The sequence below is a fragment of the Hordeum vulgare genome, chromosome 7H, assembly GCF_904849725.1.
Source record: "Hordeum vulgare subsp. vulgare chromosome 7H, MorexV3_pseudomolecules_assembly, whole genome shotgun sequence".
In the NCBI taxonomy this organism is placed as follows: Eukaryota; Viridiplantae; Streptophyta; class Magnoliopsida; order Poales; family Poaceae; genus Hordeum; species Hordeum vulgare.
This window is the reverse complement of record NC_058524.1, coordinates 447056343-447065584: the sequence shown is the minus strand read 5'-3', so window position 1 is coordinate 447065584 and position 9242 is coordinate 447056343.

Sequence of the window (9242 nt, the reverse complement as noted above, 5' to 3'; positions counted from 1 at the left end):
GCTTGCCTTGTGGAGCCGAATTTTGCCAATGTATCAGCCGCCTCGTTGTCCGCTCGGGGGACATGATGGAACTCACAGCCCTCGAAGGGGCCACTAAGCTGCTGGATGAGGAAGCGCTAGCTGGCCATGTTGGTGTCTCTGGCGTCCCACTCGCCAGAGACTTGCTGCACCACAAGATCAGAGTCGCCGAAACAAAGGATCCGCTAGATGCCGATTTCTCTGGCAAGCCGGAGGCCGTGTTCGAGCGCCTCGTACTCGGCAACGTTGTTGGAGGCGGCGAAGTGTATCTGGAGAGCATACTTGAGTTGGTCCCCTTTCAGAGACGTCAAGACAATGCCGACTCCCACACCAGTTTGCATCTTTGAGCCGTCGAAGTGCATCTGCCAACGCGTGGAGTCAGGAGGAGGCGACAAGAATTGGGTCTCGGCCCAATCGACGAGGAAGTTGGCCACCACATGAGACTTGATGGTGGTGCTCGCCTCGTAGCGGATGTCGTGGTCGGCCATGGTGATGGACCATTTGGCGATCCGGCCCGTGGCATCACGGTTGCCCATGATTTCTGAAAGTGGAGTTGTGCTCACCACCGTGATGGCGTGCTCCTGGAAGTATTGCTTTGGCTTCTTGGCGGCAAAGTACACGCCATAGCACATATTTTGATAGTGGGGATAGTTTTTCTTGGAGGCACACAAGACCTTGCTGAGATAATAGATAGGGCGCTGAATCAGCAGCACCTTGCCCTCCTCCTTGCGCTCCACTACCAAGACCACACTCACCACACGTGTGGTTGCTGCGATGTAGATGAGGATGGGCTCCCTCTCTGCTGATGAGGCCAAGATTGGCGTGCTGGAGATTACGCGCTTGAGGTCGCGCAAAGTTGCGTTCGCTTGATCAATCCACTCGAATTTGGTTGTTTTCTTCATCAACTGATAGAGTGGCAGCACCTTCTCATCTAACCGACTGACGAACCGGCTGAGGGATGCCAGGCATCCGGCAAACTTCCGAATGTCGAGGAGTCGAGCCGGCTTGGCAATGCGCTTGATGCTTCTGATCTTCTTTGGGTTTGCTTCAATGCTGCGAGCCGACACGAAGAAACCCAGGAGCTTGCCGGGTGGAAATCCAAAGACACACTTCTCCGGAATGAGCCGGATCTTGTACTCGCGCAAGTTGGCGAAGGTCTCCTGCAGATTGTCAAGGAGACTGAAATGTCGCATGGTCTTGATGACGATGTCGTCGACGTAAACGTCAATGTTCCTGCTGATTTGCGACAGGAGGCATTGTTACATGCAGTGCTGGAAGGTTGCGCCGGCGTTCTTCAGACTGAACGTCATCGTCGTGTAGCAGTAGGCTCCAAAAGGTGTGATGAAGGAGGTCTTGAGCCGATCGACCGGGTCCAGCTTGTTCTGGTGGTAGCCGAAATAAGCATCGAGAAAGGATAGTAATTCGCAGCCAGCCGTGGAGTCGATCACTTGATCTATTCGTGGCAGGGCGAATGGGTCTTTCGGACATGCCTTATTTAGGCTTGTGTAATTGATACACATGCGCCATGTATTGTTCTTTTTCAGCACCAGGACTGGGTTGGCCAGTCCGGGTGAAAAACTTCCATTATGAAGCCGGCTGCGAGCAGCCGGGCGATCTTTTCTCTGATGGTGCGCCGCTTCCCTCAGCAAACCAGCGCAAAGGTTGTTTTACTGGCTTTGAGTTCAGACGCACATGAAGCTTGTGCTCGGCATACTTCCTTGGGACTCTCGGCATGTCCTTTGGGGACCATGAAAAGATGTCTCGACTCTCACGGAGGAAGTCGACAAGCTAGCCTTCCTATTTGGGGCTGAGGTTGGCGCCGATGGTGACGCACTGCTTGGGGTTGGCCGGGTTGAGCGACACTTTCTTCGTCTCCTTGGACGGCTCAAAGGAGGCCTCGCTGGCCAACTGGGACGGAGGAGTGGGCATTGCTAGCTACTCGGTGTCCTAAGCCATGAGCCGGTCGAGCTGCCTCTTTTCCTCAGCGTTCATCACTACCTCGGCCAGCCGGCTGCTGTCGCGTGTGCAGTCGAGCGACTTCTTGTAGTCGCCGACAACAGTGATGATGCCCTTGGGTCCCGACATCTTCATCTTAAGGTAAGCATAATGGGGGATCGCCATGAATTTGGCTAGGGCTGGCCTTCCGAGCAGCTCGTGTGTAACGTCTAAGATGTGGTCCTTTCCGGTTTAGGGGAACGAGGGCCCCCGAAGAGGAAAGAAGCGCATCTAAGAGTTTCGCAAGCACGGTAACATAGCACATACATAATAATAGAATGACAATTAGGGATTCAACTGCCATCTCATAAATAATACCAGAGTTTACATCACGCATTCAAACAAGGTAGTTCTGCTACGGACTACAAACATGAGAAATGGCTATGCTACCCTGCATGCTTTCCCACGATCACGACCGCGCCTCAGTCTTCTGGATAGTTCACGTACAAGCGGTCGGTCTCCTCATCGTACTGCCACGCCAGTTGCATGCCGTCGGGATCACCTGTGTCGGGCGTACCTGTACGTGTTGGTGTGTTGAAGGAATCTTTGAGCCAGGGGACTCAACAATCTATGACCTTGGTGCGAGAACTAGTCAAGTTATTAGGTAAGGAAGGTTCAGTGTTTAGGCTGCAGCATCCTAAGCTTTATGGTGGCTAACTTACGTAGAACCAGTATTGATGGTGGTCTATACTAGCGATCGATGATTAGCCAATCACTAAGTGATCCTGAACACCTACTTACGCCAATCATAACCCCACCGTGTTCCCGATCGAAGAGATGTCTTCGAAAGGGATAGTCACGGTTACGCACACAGTTGGCAGTTTTATTAGATTAGGTTCAAGTTATCTATAACCGGATGTTAACAAATATTCCAAGTTGCCACATAACCGTGGGCACGGCTTTCCGAAAGATTAAACCCTGCACGGGTGCTCCAACTAGTCCATCACAAATGGTCACGGGCCGCAAAGTAATCCTCTATCACGAATCTCGTGACCTCGCCGGATTCCTTAGAGGAAAACCTCAACTCTGGGGAGAACCAAAGCTTCACCGGGATTCCTATACGCAAGATATATCGCTAAGGTAAGACAAGACTAGCAGGACCTCCCGTCGTGTCGACGACCCCGATAGGAGCCGCGTATCTCAGTATCAGGACACGACGGATGAGCTAGACGTCGGGATGGCTAAACCTCTCGGTGACCAGTGGGGCCCCAGACATCGCTCAGGTGGGACCAACACTCATGAGGAGCACTGGCCCGGGTTGTTGATTAATTCATCGGGGTAGCTATTCCCTATGCAGATTATTATTAAGTGATTAGCAAATTAACACCAATGTTGGGTCCTGCCGGACAATTCTTAACACTACACGATTTATCAAGGGGGTCCCCATAACAACCCCGAACGTGTTAGGAGCGATCAGTTATGGAATCAAACACCGGTAGCCGGTAACTATGGCGGCAATAACAGAACAAAGCACCCGGCAAAATGCTAGGCCTTCCGTTATTTACCGAGTATATAGGTGCATTAATTAAATAACAGATTTAACATAATGATATGAAGCTCATGTTATCACATGAGATAAATTCACCTGCAACTAGTAACGCTAACATTAGTAGCTAAGCAAGCCTACTTAGCCATTCAAGATTTTCTAGGAGGGGAAAGTGTTTCATGGCAATATCAGGAGGCAAATATTTCAGTGGTAGGCAGCGAGCATATGATGAAGAAACGTGAATCTAGCATAACAAGTCTAGAGATGGAATCAAGGTCATATCATCTTGCCTGTGATGTCCTTAGCTTGGAACTGCTCTTGTTCGTCCTGCATGTACTCTCCCGGATCCATGTACTCGTTCCCCGATCCCGGTGCTACCCAACATAAAAATAGCATCCAATGAACAACAACACAACAAGATGCAACAAGCACATGATGCATGAGATGAAAATGAACATGCATCTCTATTCTAGTCACTTGCACAAGCATGAGACGGAAATACAAGTTCCTGGACAGAACTTCACTCTAAGCTATCTTGACATGCATGAGGATGACATGAACAGATGCGTCACACGAAAAGGATGTAAAAACATATAAAGAACGTTACGAACGGAGCTACGGATCAACCGGAAACAACGAAACAAGAAATAGAGTCCTACGGATCAAATCCACCACAACACACTCCAATGGCATACTTCTGGTATTCCCAGGTTTCCAAATCACAAAACAATCAAGTATGGATGGGGTGGTGCAAAGAATATCACCACACCATCAACTATGCACTCACAAGCATCAAAACATCAAAACTACACAACCTATCCTAAACAGCATCATAGCAGTTTGAGAGCTACATGCAAAGTACCTATAGCCACCCAAATATGCCAAATAGGATATGTGGCAGAAGCTATTCAAAATCTCTACAAGCATGAGCAAAAAGATAATACAAAGGAGTTTCACACAGAAAGATCTACAACTGCTAACTTGGACAAAAATATCAGTTTTCAGGGACTTAGTGAAAATTCCAGATTCTCACTAGTTGTTTATGCTCTGAAGCATTTTGGCAGCACCCAAAACAATATCTACAGGACTCCAAATGGAATAAAAATTGACAGAGAGTTAGACAAACACAAAAGCGACAACTTTCCAGTTGATAGCAAAGGCTGGTTCCCAACACATGGACTTCTGCAAGCACAACAACAGGAGAAGAAAATATAAGCACATTCTCACACTGGGTGAAAATCACAGATTTTCACTAAACTGAAATTTTCAGCCACATGCCTACTTTGACTAGGCACAACTTGCACACATGAACTCCTAAGCATAAAACAAAACTAACATGCTATAGAGGGGTTCACCCCCTACTACCACAACAAGGAATCAACCTCTTTGGCTCATCACACCTCATGGAACCAAGCTCTAAACATTGAACAAAACAGAAATATGACATTCCCAGAAAGTGTTCCAAAGTGGAATCTGAACCCACCATTGGATTCCTGGGATGATTCTACCCCAAAAACATATATAAAACATATGCACTTGCATAGAACAAAAGAACGCAAAGCTAAGAAGAAGAATAGCATGGAATCACAAGAGATGAATAGTGCATCATCACATGTGCTTCCACTAGCTCATCACTTGTTCATGCTCTTGCACATGTCCACAACACCAATGGTGCACATGAGGGGTAGACCTCATGTTCATGTGCTTAGCACACCACCACTCACACACTTACATCAAGCAGATCATATAAAATCACCTACACATAGTTTAAAGACACACACACTACTTACACTCACATAAGCATCTCTACACCTACACATATACTTGCACATGAGCTTATCAAGGCCCAACATATCTTGGGCATGTGTGTGACACACACACATGCACATATGAACATCACATGAACACATGCACACCAAGGTATGTGGGGGGAAACCCACACACACACATACCTCACACTTGCACATCATAATGCACAAGATCATCACCATGAGGATGAGCAGCACACACACATGCACCACACTAGGCTAGTGCAAAAATCCACAAGCTAAACACACACACAAACATGCATATATGGTAGATGACTCACACATACACTTGCCACATGTCCTACACATGCATGAACTTCACCTACTCACAATCCAACACACACACAAACTAAAACATAGGAAGTAAATCTATTGTAATTATATTTGGACACCAAACTTTGCTGCCCAAGCAGGCTGCAACAACAACTAGCAAGCACAAGAAGAACCACAAAAGGAAAAATATGCAAAAGATTAAAAGGGGGCTGCCTGGGAGTCGAACCCACAACCTGCAAGTATGACGTACTGAACCTACACCACTGCGCTACGGCTCGAACACTTGATAGAATAGAGGAGGCTTGCAAGGTAAACCAGTCATGCGCTACTGATGCTACTGCCGAAAAAAATATATCAAAAAGGGGGTGTGGCGCCGCGGGGGTTGGATCCCTCGACCGCCTGATCAACACACGTGCATCCTACCACTAGCTACGCTTCGGAACTTGACAGAGAGGAGGAACCTACTAGGATAACCTACCACGCCTCGCCCTGCTCTGCTGTGCACAGAGAGCCGACGATAGAGACGACCGATGGATCACCTCACTACTGCTACTATTGCGCCAGAGAGGGGGGTACACCTACGCTACCACTACTGCTACTACTACCTGCACAAGCCCGAGCACCCACGAGCCGAGCTCACCACACACAGGAACAACCATACACTCATATACTCTGGTCAGAGAAGCACGACACGAACATCGGCCGGATCTAACGAGGGGGAAGGGAGAGAAGAGAGCAAGCTCACCCTGGGGAACAAGAAGAGGGAGCCGATCGGAGGGAAGCCGCCTGAAGAAGAACCGACCGATCTGAAGAAGACTGCGGATGTTCTGTCGCCGAACCAAAGCAGGGGAGGAGTCCGCCTGGAACATACCATTGATGTGGAGCTGCCCGTCGGTGTGGTCGCTCCCCAGCCTCACCGAGGACGGGAATGGAGCGCGGGGGCCTACCCCGAGCCCCCCCGACATGCTGGCCGGCGCCGAAGACGACGGACGCGCGGGAACGACGGCGGCACACTTCTCTGCTACCTCTGCTACCTAATCTACAAAGAGATTACCTGGGGAGGAAGGAGAGATGGAGGGAGGTGGCAGCGCTAGGAGGGGAAAACGAGGAACCCTAGGCCAAGGGGCACACACGCCGAGGCTATATAAGGGCCTCGACGTCCGTGAGCCTCACGACGTGCTCGCTCTCTCACTGGCATCTGACGGAAAGCAACACACTGGGGGGACACCGTCTGAAGAATGGAGAAGGAGGTCGCCCTGTGGGCTGCCGCTAGGTACAGAGAGGGAGAGTTGGGCCACGGGAGGGAAAGAGGCCCAATGTTGGCGACAGGTAAAGGAAAATAAACCCACTGGGTTTCTTATTTTAAAACAACAGAGAAAGGAAAATAAAAACCTAGGCAAGTCTGATGATGCTAAAAATAAAGCAAACATACCCCTGGTCATAAGGAATTATGACCTATTTGAATAAAAAGAAAAGGGATTTTTGGAGCAACTAAATATTTGCAAAACAGAATTTGATCCTTTGTTTTGTGAATATTTGCACCTCAGAAACAAAGTTTCGAAACAGCAACTTCACAACTTCACATCCACCACAAAATAAACTAAATCATGGACATTTTCAAAACAGGGAAGGAACAAGTGAAACTTGATCTTGAGATAAAAGGGAGGAAGAAGTTTTTATAAAACCTATTGCAATCCACATAGCTACCTACTACAAGCAACACCCACTTCATTACATATCATCAACACTTCACACCACATGTCATCACACCATCACATAAGATCACAAAGCAACAAACACAATAGGCATGGATGAATGAATGATAGATGCATGCATGCAAAGGGAGACATGGCAAGGTGACACATGAAATAACACATGCACTAAGCTCTCATTGCAATCACAAGATGGACCCACATAGAGAAGGTTCCAAATATGGCAAGTTACACTCTTGGGGCATTATATCGTGGTAGGGGCTGTTGACATCCACCACCTCAAACCAGATTGGCTCATGGCGGAAGTGCGTATTGTCACCGAAGAGGACGTCCAACTGGATTTTGCCGATTGGCGAGCAGGACAGTCCCGCCACAATGCGGTGGAAGACAGTCCTGGTCGGCTGTGGGTCCTTCTCCTTGAGCCCGAGCTTGAACAGAGTGTCTCGGTAGAGGATGTTGATGCTGCTACCGCCATTGACCAACACCCGGGAGAACCGGTAGGTGAGTCTCTTGGAGGCCAGGATGGGGTCGAGGAGGAGTGCGTATGTGCCGGGGTTCGGCATCACCGCAGGATGGTCCGCCTGCCTCCATGTAATTGGCTTTTCATACCAATGCATGTAAATCAGAACTGAGGGGACCGTGGCATTCACTTCATGCGAGCGTTGACGCTGGGTGTGCTTGTTGTTGCCTTCACTAGTGAAGACGACATAGGCCCCGCCCTACTCGGGGAACTGGTCGTGGAGACGGCCATCATTGGGAGGCGGCTGAGCTGGAGCCGGACCCGGCCCGGGAGACGAACCTCGAGGCACCTCCCCCGGGGGAGCCGACAGACCCTCACCCTAGGCAAGGCGATGTGAGAAGCTGCACTGTAGGGGTGTGTGGGTGGCCGGCTTCGCCCCGGTATGCATCTTGCAAGGCGTGTCAAGCATCTGCTCCGATCTTCTCAAGGTTAGCTTCAATGTTGCAAGCTGACACAAAGAAACCCAGGAGCTTGCCGGCTGGAACTCCAAACACGCACTTCTCTGGATTGAGCCGAATCTTGTACTCGCACAAGTTGGCGAAGGTCTCCCGCAGATCGTCAAGGAGACTGAAATGCTGCTTGATCTTGATGACGATGTCGTCGACGTAGACATGAATGTTCGTGCCGATTTGCGACATTAGGCATTGTTGCATGCAGCGCTGGAAGGCTGCGCCGGCGTATCACGCAAAACGTCATCGTCGTGTAGCACTAGGTTCCAAAAGGACTGATGAAGGAGGTCTTGAGCCGGTCGGCCGGGTCCAGCTTGATCTGGTGGTAGTGAGAATAAGCGTCGAGAAAGGACAGCAGTTCGCAGCCGGCCGTTGAGTCAATCACTTGATCTATCCGTGGCAGGGCGAAAGGGTCTTTCGGACATGCCTTATTCAGGCTTGTGTAATCGATACACATGCGCCATGTCTTGTTCTTCTTCAGCACCAGGATTGGGTTGGCCAGCCAGTACGGGCGGAAAACTTCCATTATGAAGCCGGCTGCGAGCAGCCGGGTGATCTCTTCTCCGATGGGGCGTCGCTTCCCCTTAGCAAAGCGGCGCAAAGGTTGTTTGACTGGCTTTGCGTTCGGCCGCACATGAAGCTTGTGCTCGACGTACTTCCTTGGGACTCCCGGCATTTCCTTTGGGGACCATGCAAATATGTCTTGATTCTCACGGAGGAAGTCGACGAGCTAGCCTTCCTATTTGGGGCTGAGGTTGGCGCCGATGGTGACGCACTACTCGGGGTTGGACGAGTCGAGCGACACTTGCTTCGTCTCCTTGGACGGCTCAAATGAGGCCTCGTTGGCCGACTGGGACGGAGGAGTGGGCATTGCCGGCTGCTCGGTGGCGTGAGCCACGAGCCGGTCGAGCTGCCTCTTTTCCTCAGCGATCACGAGTGCCTCGGCTAGCAGGCTGCTATCACGTGCGCAATCGAGCGACT